This window comes from Bufo bufo, chromosome 7 (genome assembly GCF_905171765.1).
Source record: "Bufo bufo chromosome 7, aBufBuf1.1, whole genome shotgun sequence".
Lineage (NCBI taxonomy): Eukaryota > Metazoa > Chordata > Amphibia > Anura > Bufonidae > Bufo > Bufo bufo.
The window spans coordinates 183,820,455-183,831,079 of NC_053395.1; positions in this window are offsets into that span (position 1 = coordinate 183,820,455).

Genomic DNA, 10,625 nt, shown 5'->3' on the forward strand with positions numbered 1-10,625 from the left:
ATGTAATGATTGATTAAAGCCAGCTGTTTAGCTAAAACCCCCTTTGTTTACGTCAGTAAAAAGGGCGTATTAGTGGTCACTAAGGGGTTAAACTGAGTGTAATTTAAAATAAATTGTAACTTTGGGCTGGATTTAAAGGGGGAATACCATCTTGGACATTGGGGGCATATCACTAGGATATGCCCCCAATGTCGGATAGGTGCGCTTCCCACCTTTGGGACCTGTACCTATCCTAAAACTGAGGACCGCAAGTGACGGAGGGCGCAATTCATTTCTATGGAAGTGCCGAAATCCCCATAAAACTGAATGGAGTGGTGGCCACGCTTGCGCGGGGTGATTCCCGTTCATTTCAGGCGGCTTTCTGCACACGCATAGAAATGAATGGAGGGCGGCCAGACAAGTGCAGTGCACCCTCTGTCACTTTGCGGGCGCTTTATTCTAGTGGATAGGAACACTTCTGGGACCCGCACCTATCAGACATTAGGGGGAAATCCTAGCGATCTATCCCCAATGTCCAAGATGGGACAACTCCTTTAACGATACAAGGTATCAAAGTAAATTAAAGCAATTAATGTCCTTATATCATAGGGAATCTGTCAGCTCTGAACCCCCCCCCCCCCCCCCCCAAACTAGAGTAAGCAGTGTATAGTGTAAGTGATGCAAAGTCCAGTTATATAATTTTTACCTTTGTACTCACTTGCATTCCAACACTCTACTCCAGCAAAGCAGCAGCAAAATGTATTGAGAGGACTCCTGAGCTCACGCACATAATGGAGAGGACTCAAAGAGTCTCAATGCATTTTACTGCTGGTTTGTGGGAGCACAGTGTTGGAATGTGAGTATGAAGATAAAAAGATTCTAGTTTGGGGGTGTTTTAGAGCTGACAGGTTTAGGACTCTCTTAGGTCCCCACTGTCCCAAGGAACAGTCACAGACAAGATTAGTTGATATCTTACTTCTTGTTAACCCACATACACATAACATGGTTGGTGCATCCAGGCAAAATAAGCCAATATTACTGGTGTTCACCTACTATATATACAGTCGTGACCAAAAGTTTTGAGAATTACATAAATATTGGAAATTGGAAAAGTTGCTGCTTAAGTTTTTATAATAGCAATTTGCATATTCTCCAGAATGTTATGAAGAGTGATCAGAAGAATTGCATAGTCCTTCTTTGCCATGAAAATTTACTTAATCCCCAAAAAAAACTTTCCACTGCATTTCATTGCTGTCATTAAAGGACCTGCTGAGATCATTTCAGTAATCGTCTTGTTAACTCAGGTGAGAATGTTGACTAGCACAAGGCTGGAGATCATTATGTCAGGCTGATTGGGTTAAAATGGCAGACTTGACATGTTAAAAGGAGGGTGATGCTTGAAATCATTGTTCTTCCATTGTTAACCATGGTGACCTGCAAAGAAACGCGTGCAGCCATCATTGCGTTGCATAAAAATGGCTTCACAGGCAAGGATATTGTGGCTACTAAGATTGCACCTCAATCAACAATTTATAGGATCATCAAGAACTTCAAGGAAAGAGGTTCAATTCTTGTTAAGAAGGCTTCAGGGCGTCCAAAAAAGTCCAGCAAGCGCCAGTATCGTATCCTAAAGAGGATTCAGCTGCTTGATCGGAGTGCCACCAGTGCAGAGCTTGCTCAGGAATGGCAGCAGGCAGGTGTGAGCGCATCTGCACGCACAGTGAGGCGAAGACTTTTGGAAGATGGCCTGGTGTCAGAAGGGCAGCAAAGAAGCCACTTCTCTCCAAAAAAAACATCAGGGACAGATTGATCTTCTGCAGAAAGTATGGTGAATGGACTACTGAGGACTGGGGCAAAGTCATATTCTCCGATGAAGCTTCTTTCCGATTGTTTGGGGCATCTGGAAAAAGGCTTGTCCGGAGAAGAAAAGGTAAGCGCTACCATCAGTCCTGTGTCATGCCAACAGTAAAGCATCCTGAGACCATTCATGTGTGGGGTTGCTTCTCATCCAAGGGAGTGGGCTCACTCACAATTTTGCCCAAAAACACAGCCATGAATAAAGAATGGTACCAAAACACCTCCAACAGCAACTTCTTCCAACAATCCAACAACAGTTTGGTGAAGAACAATGCATTTTCCAGCACGATGGAGCACTGTGCCATAAGGCAAAAGTGATAACTAAGTGGCTCGGGGACCAAAACGTTGACATTTTTGGTCCATGGCCTGGAAACTCCCCAGATCTTAATCCCATTGAGAACTTGTGGTCAATCCTCAAGAGGCGGGTGGACAAACAAAAACCCACTAATTCTGACAAACTCCAAGAAGTGATTATAAAAGAATGGGTTGCTATCAGTCAGGAATTGGCCTATAAGTTGATTGAGAGCATGCCCAGTCGAATTGCAGAGGTCCTGAAAAAGAAGGGCCAACACTGCAAATACTGACTCTTTGCATAAATGTCATGTAATTGTCGATAAAAGCCTTTGAAACGTATGAAGTGCGTGTAATTATATTTCACTACATCACAGAAACAACTGAAACAAAGATCTAAAAGCAGTTTAGCAGTAAACTTTGTGAAAACGAATATTTGTGTCATTCTCAAAACTTTTGGCCACGACTGTATATGCACCTTTCGAATTTTTTATATATTATATATCAACTAAGGGCATATACAGAACATATGGCTGATATAGGGACTCTGGAGAGAGGAGGCCCAGTCCTCATTTTAATGGATGATTAGACTCTGCATAAGGATTTGTGGGGTCATTTATTGCCTCTACATAACTTACAGTTCCTTGCAAAATTATTCACCCCCCTTGACTTTTTTTGTTACATTACAGCCTTAAGTTCAATGTTTAATTAACCCCTTAAGGCCTGTAGGTGTTTTTTCTTTTTTTTTGTGTTTTCGTTTTGCGCTCCCTGCCTTCCCAGAGCCATACATTTTTTTATTTGTCTGTTCACATAGCCATATGAGGGCTTGTTTTTTGCGGGACAAGTTGTACTTTCCAACGCCACCATTTAATATTGCATATCATGTAGTGGGAAGCAGGAAAAAAATTCCAAATGAAATTGCAAAAAAGAAGCAACTCCACCACAGTTTTTTTTTTTTATTTACGACGTTCAATGTGCCATAAAACTGACCGGTTACTTTTATTTTTCAGATCAGTACGAAGCTGGAGATACCTTATATGTATAGTTTTTCTTGCGTTTTGATAGTGATAAAAAACTAAAAAGTGGGAAACAAATCAGGGTTTTTTTTGTCGCCATATTTTGACCCCTATAACTTTTTTGTAATTATGTGTACGGAGCTAATTTTTTGCGGGGCGATCTAAACTTTTCATTGATACTATTCTGGGGTGTGTATGACCTTTTGATCACTTTTTATTTAATTTGTTTGTAGAAAATAAAGCGAACAAAAACGGCGAATCGGCCATTTGGACACTTTTTTTTTCCATTTTGTTGTTTGCCGTATGGGGAATATATTTTTATATTTTTATACTATGGGCATTTTCGCACTTTGTGACACCCATGATGTGTATTTTTTTTATTTTTTATTAATATATTTTATTGAAAGTCAAACAATAATTTTCAATATAAATTATATAACACTAGTAATGCATTTTTTTCAATTTTTTTACCTGCCCAAACAGCCTCCCCAACCACCACCCTTTTAGTGATGCGTCACTCCAGAGGCGGAAAAATAAAAATAAAAAGAGGTATCATTTCCAGAAATCCCATATCCTAGTCCATTTTTCCTCTATGTTTATCTGTTTGTAAAGAACCCTCTCATATACTCATTTGGTGTATCCCTTGAGAACCAGACCCTAGTAATCAGAAGTCTTGCCAAAAACATGATTCTTAATAAAAAGGGCCTTTTTATCTTTATGACAGTTTACCTTAGAGAGGTCACCCAATATCCAGCATTCTAACATGAAGGGGATCGCTATTTAAAATTTTTCCTTGATAACCCTATCGATTTCTCCCCAGTAATGTTTTAATTCTATACAGGACCAAAACATGTGCACAAAATCACCCCCCGGTGAATCACACCTTGGACAATTAGATGTGTTTCTAAGACCACATTTTTCTCTCAGGCTATGAGCTGAGCGCTGCGATTGGCCAGCGCTACAGCCTGGGAGAAGGAGACGCGGGCAGGCTCCACCCAGTTGAACCGAACATATGAAGCTACCGGAGCCTATACAGGGAGAACGGAGCGGCGCCCAGGGATAATAGTAAGTGCGGGGAGATCCCTGGGCGCCACTCTCCATGTCTGTATGCTTTAGTTTACATTTTTTTATTCTAGTGAAAGGTCCTCTTTAAATTCAGATGCAAAAAATCTTCAATCTTGGGGGAAATTATACTGCCCAAATATTCAAAGGATTCAGAGATCTTCAACATATTAAGAAGCCCCTCTCTGGAAAGTTCAAATCTATCTATAGGCATAAGAGTGTTTTTTGACCAATTGATATCTAGTCCTGATACTTCCCCAAAGGAATTAACTAATTGAATAATTCTTGGGCGCATTCGATTAGTATTATTTATAAAAAATAAGACGGCGTCGGCATATAGCAAGATTTTATCTTCTATTCCAGGCATGCTCAACCTGCGGCCTCCAGCTATTGTAAAACTACAACTCCCACAATGCCCTGCTGTAGGCTGATAGCTGTAGGCTGTTCGGGCATGCTGGGAGTTGTAGTTTTGCAACAGCTGGAGGACCGCAGGTTGAGCATGCCTGTTCTATTCCTTATGTCCCAAATCCTTCAATCGTGGAATTCTGCCTCACCATTACTGCCAAGGGCTCAATATAGATGTCAAAAAGTAATTGGGAAAGAGGACACCCTTGACGGGTGCCTCTACTCAAAGGGAAACTCTCTGTCAAACTCCCATTAATATTCAGACTAGCTCTAGGGGACTTGTATAAAAGCTTAATCATATTTATAAATCTGGGCCCAAATCCCATTTTGCCTAAGACCCTTCAGAAGAATCTCCACTCCACCCTGTCAAAGGCCTTAGAGGCGTCAAGAGACAGGATGGAGCGGGCGACCCCCCCCCGGTGGACTGTAGATTCACATACACACGATGAAGATTGTTATGTGTACCTTTATGAGGAATAAAGCCATTCTGATCAGGATGAATAATTGATGTAATAACCTTAGCTAGTCTTGCAGCCAAAATCCTTGAAAAAAGCTTCATGTCGGTGTTTAGTAGGGAAATCGGCCTGTAGAACTCCGTGACCAGAGGATCTTTACCTTTTTTTGGTATTAATACTATCACGGCTTCTAGCATTGAATTAGGAAGAGTACCGTCCTTCACTGACTGATTAAACACCTTTAATAGCCATGGGAGAAGAACCCCACTGTATTTGTGATAAAATTCGTGTGGGAAGCCATCTAAGCCAGGGGAAGAATTACCCGATCGGCTTTTAAAGCTGCCTCTAACTCCTGAGGGGAAAAGTCAAGATCAAGGTATTCTCTTTGACTATCTGTAAGAACAGGTAAGTCAATGGAATTTCAATAGACATCGAGAAGTTTGTCTGAAGTATTTTTATTTGATTTATATAGCACGGCAAAATGCCTAACAAAAGTTTTTTTATATACTCCTGATCTTCAACTATTCCCTCAGGTGCCCGAATGCTTAGTATTTTTTTTTTCTTTTTCTCCTCATTTGAAATCTAGTAGTTTCCCTGGGCGTCCTGATTCAACAAAATATTTTTGACCCTTAAAAAAGAGCCTTTGCTGGGTATAAATTTGAGTATTTCTGACTTACCTTCTCCATATTTTCTCTATTTTCTACTGTATTATTTCTGGATAATTCAATCGTAGCAGCTGCCACTGCATCCTTAAGATCCCTCTCTTTTATACCATATCCCTTTCTTAAGTAGAAGATATTGCTGACAAGTACCCCCCTCATATAGGCCTTAAATGCATCCCATACTAGTTAAATACTTACTGAATTATAATTAATATCCCAAGATTGAGTCATATCCTGCACCATACTGTCATGATTGTCCATTAAGGAAATCCAATGGGGATTTAGCCTAAAAGTAGGTCTGCCCCTGGCTTTATTGTCCACCATGGAAACCTCAAGGGAGAAAGGTACATGATCCGAAAGAGCCCTGGCTTTATATTTCATCCGCTTAATACATTTCAAATAATCTTTATTTATCAGAACCAGATCTATCCAGGACATAGAGTTTCCCGACTTGCTTACACATGAGTAGGCTCTCTTCCCTTTCCCTACACGGCCCCATACATCAACAAAACCAGATTCCTGACAAACTCTTGCCAGGGGTGACCCTTGTAGGGGCAACCACATATTGCCCCCCATTGAAATCCTATCAATCACAGGATCAATAACACAGTTAAAGTCTCCATTAATTATTACTGGGCATTCAGGCCAACGATCTATAAAGGTTAACAAAGAATTAAGTACCCCAAAAGAAAAGGGTGGGGGGATATAAACGAAGGCCAGGATACATAATTTTCCAGTAAGTTTACCATAAAGGAAAAATATTTTCCCTGTTTGTCGATGGAGGATGTCTGGCAAAGAAAGTCAATCCGTTTATTAACTAAAACTGAAACTCCTCTAGAATAACTAGAGAAGATAGAATGATATGTCTGCGCAGCTCATCCTTTATCAAGGCGCCGAGCCGTTTCCCCAGTAAGATGGGTCTCTACTAGGCACAAAATTGCAGAAAAATGGGTCTGAACCAGGTCTAAAACCGCTTGTCTTTTTAGCCTATCACCAATTCCCGGAACATTCCAGGTTAATATTTTAATTGACACTTACTCAACCAAATCAAAGCCCCCAAAAAAACTAAAGAACAATGAGACCTCCCCTCATCCTCCTCAAGAGAGACGCACCGCATTCCCTCCCATATCCCCCCAGAACTCCCCATAGACTACATCCCCCTCCTCACCCCCAATCCCCACCCTACACCCCATGATCCACTACCCTCATAGGACAGAACTCTCACCTAAGACCACCTACCCTCCTCCCTCCATCCCGACACCCCAGGAGAAAGAAAACATTCAAATATCATTCCAGTCAGTTTCAGCACGCTCATATGTCATGGTCAGGATTGACCACGGCATCTGAGGGGTTAAATTTCCGCAATCGACATTACTGCCGGTTGCGGACATGAGCCACGGGTGTTTGCTAAAAGAAGCAGGCGTACATCCGCGGCTATGGCACCCGCAGTGGGCAGAAGCGGGCGCCATCTTTAAACACCCGCCCAGCGCCGTACATGTACGGTGCTGGGCGTGAAAGGCTTAATCTGAATTTTATGTGATGGATCAGAACACAATAGTCTAAGTTGGTGAAGTGAAATGAGAAAAATATATAAATAAAACTATTGTTTAGAAATAGAAAACAGAAAATTGTCATGTGCGTATGTATTCATTGCTAGGAATCCCATAAAAAGCTCTGGTGCAACTAATTACCTTCAGAAGTCACATAATTTGTTAAACGATGTCCACCTGTGTGCAATCTAAGTGTCACATGATCTGTTATTACATATACACAAGAGGTATCACTTACCAAACACTGCCATGAAGACCAAGGAACTTTCCAAACAACTAAGGGACAATGTTGTTGAGAAGTACAAGTCAGGGTTAGGTTATAAAAAAATATCCAAATCTTTGATGATCCCCAGGAGCACCATCAAATCTATCATAACCAAATGGAAAGAACATGGCACAACAGCAAACCTGCCAAGAGACGGCCGCCCACCAAAACTCATGGACTGGGCAAAAAGGGCATTAATAAGAGAGGCAGCACAGAGACCTAAGGTAACCGTGGAGGAGATGCAGAGTTCCACAGCAGAGACTGGAGTATCTGTACATAGGATGGCAAAAGCCGTACGCTCCATAGAGTTGGGCTTTGTGGCAAAGTGGCCAGAAGAAAGCCATTGCTTTTAAGCTAAAAACAAAAAGGCACGTTGTGAGTTTGTGAAAAGGCATGTGGGAGAATCCCAAAATGTATGGAGGAAGGTGCTCTGGTCTAAAATTGAACTTTTCGGCCATCAAAAAAAACGCTATGTCTGGCGCAAACCCAACACATCACATCACTTAAAGAACACCATCACCACAGTGAAACATGGTGGTGGCAGCATCATGCTGTGGGGATGTTTTTCAGCAGCCGGGACTGGGAAACTGGTTAGAATTGAGGGAAAGATAGATGGTGCTAAATACAGGGATATTCTTGAGAAAAACCTGTACCACTCTGTGCGTGATTTGAGGCTAGGACTGAGGTTCACCTTCCAGCAGGACAATGACCCCAAACACACTGCTAAAGCAACACTTGAGTGGTTTAAGGGGAAACATGTAGATGTGTTGGAATGGCCGAGTCACAGCCCAGATCTCAATCCAACAGAAAATCTGTGGTCAGACTTAAAGATTGCTGTTCACAAGCGCAAACCATCCAACTTAAAGGAGCTGGAGCAGTTTTGCAAGGAGGAATGGGCAAAAATGAATACTTTTGCAAGGCACTGTAGGTGCATCCACCGCCAGCCTACATCTACGCCAGCTCCATTGCTGTGGTAGATTTAGATAATTTTCTAAGTCTATAACAGGCGTAGAAAATGATAAATGAGACTGGGTTTTACTCCCTTGCTGTGCTCCCTGTTCCGTTCTGCACGTATTAGATTGTTATTTGTTGTTGACCTCGGCTTGCCTTTGACCACTCTCTGCTTCGTCTGGTTCTGACTTCGGCTTTACTATTCTGTCTACCCTTTGTCTTCTGATTTGGTACTGTATTGTTTGCTCGGTTCTGACCCATTCCTGTACAACCACGTTTTTGTGTTTCCTCGTCTCTGTGTGTGTTTGTCTTGCACTTAGTGGAACAGGGAATGTCGACCAGTTGCAGACTTGCCGCAGTGAGGCAAGGATAGCTGTGTGTTTCCTGCCTAGTGTGCTGACATCTGCTTTGCAAAAATGTCAGCAACATGGATATAAACTGCAGATAATCAAAGTGTTGCCAGAAAGAGCATTAAGCAGTGTCATACTGGGGTTCCTTGGAACCACCAGAGAAAGTTAACATCAATAATGTCTAACGTGAGTGGCCAGACGAAGCGCAGTTCGCGCGAAACGGCCATCGCCGCCTGTAACTGAGTGTATGCCCGCATCCACAACCTTGTTTTTATGCTTTGAATAAAACGCTGCAAGAAAATTGGGTGAGTGCTGCAATTTATTGTTATCTATTTTCACAAACTTGGATTGTACTTTACAAGTGCAGAGCACCGCCCACAGTATCACACGTCAATGTAGATAAACTCCGGTCCACCCTAGAAGTAGCAGCAGTGCCGACACCGGGACTTTGTTTTTCTTTTTTTATGATTATGTCTAATAGGTTTTGGATCAAAAAAAATGACCCTACTGGCAAGTAAATACAGGGAGTGCAGAATTATTAGGCAAGTTGTATTTTTGAGGATTAATTTTATTATTGAACAACAACCATGTTCTCAATGAACCCAAAAAACTCATAATATCAAAGCTGAATATTTTTGGAAGTAGTTTTTAGTTTGTTTTTAGTTTTAGCTATTTTAGGGGGATATCTGTGTGTGCAGGTGACTATTACTGTGCATAATTATTAGGCAACTTAACAAAAAACAAATATATACCCATTTCAATTATTTATTTTTACCAGTGAAACCAATATAACATCTCAACATTCACAAATATACATTTCTGACATTCAAAAACAAAACAAAAACAAATCAGTGACCAATATAGCCACCTTTCTTTGCAAGGACACTCAAAAGCCTGCCATCCATGGATTCTGTCAGTGTTTTGATCTGTTCACCATCAACATTGCGTGCAGCAGCAACCACAGCCTCCCAGACACTGTTAAGAGAGGTGTACTGTTTTCCCTCCTTGTAAATCTCACATTTGATGATGGACCACAGGTTCTCAATGGGGTTCAGATCAGGTGAACAAGGAGGCCATGTCATTAGATTTTCTTCTTTTATACCCTTTCTTGCCAGCCACGCTGTGGAGTACTTGGACGCGTGTGATGGAGCATTGTCCTGCATGAAAATCATGTTTTTCTTGAAGGATGCAGACTTCTTCATGTACCACTGCTTGAAGAAGGTGTCTTCCAGAAACTGGCAGTAGGACTGGGAGTTGAGCTTGACTCCATCCTCAACCCGAAAAGGCCCCACAAGCTCATCTTTGATGATACCAGCCCAAACCAGTACTCCACCTCCACCTTGCTGGCGTCTGAGTCGGACTGGAGCTCTCTGCCCTTTACCAATCCAGCCACGGGCCCATCCATCTGGCCCATCAAGACTCACTCTCATTTCATCAGTCCATAAAACCTTAGAAAAATCAGTCTTGAGATATTTCTTGGCCCAGTCTTGACGTTTCAGCTTGTGTGTCTTGTTCAGTGGTGGTCGTCTTTCAGCCTTTCTTACCTTGGCCATGTCTCTGAGTATTGCACACCTTGTGCTTTTTGGGCACTCCAGTGATGTTGCAGCTCTGAAATATGGCCAAACTGGTGGCAAGTGGCATCTTGGCAGCTGCACGCTTGACTTTTCTCAGTTCATGGGCAGTTATTTTGCGCCTTGGTTTTTCCACACGCTTCTTGCGACCCTGTTGACTATTTTGAATGAAACGCTTGATTGTTCGATGATCACGCTTCAGAAGCTTTGC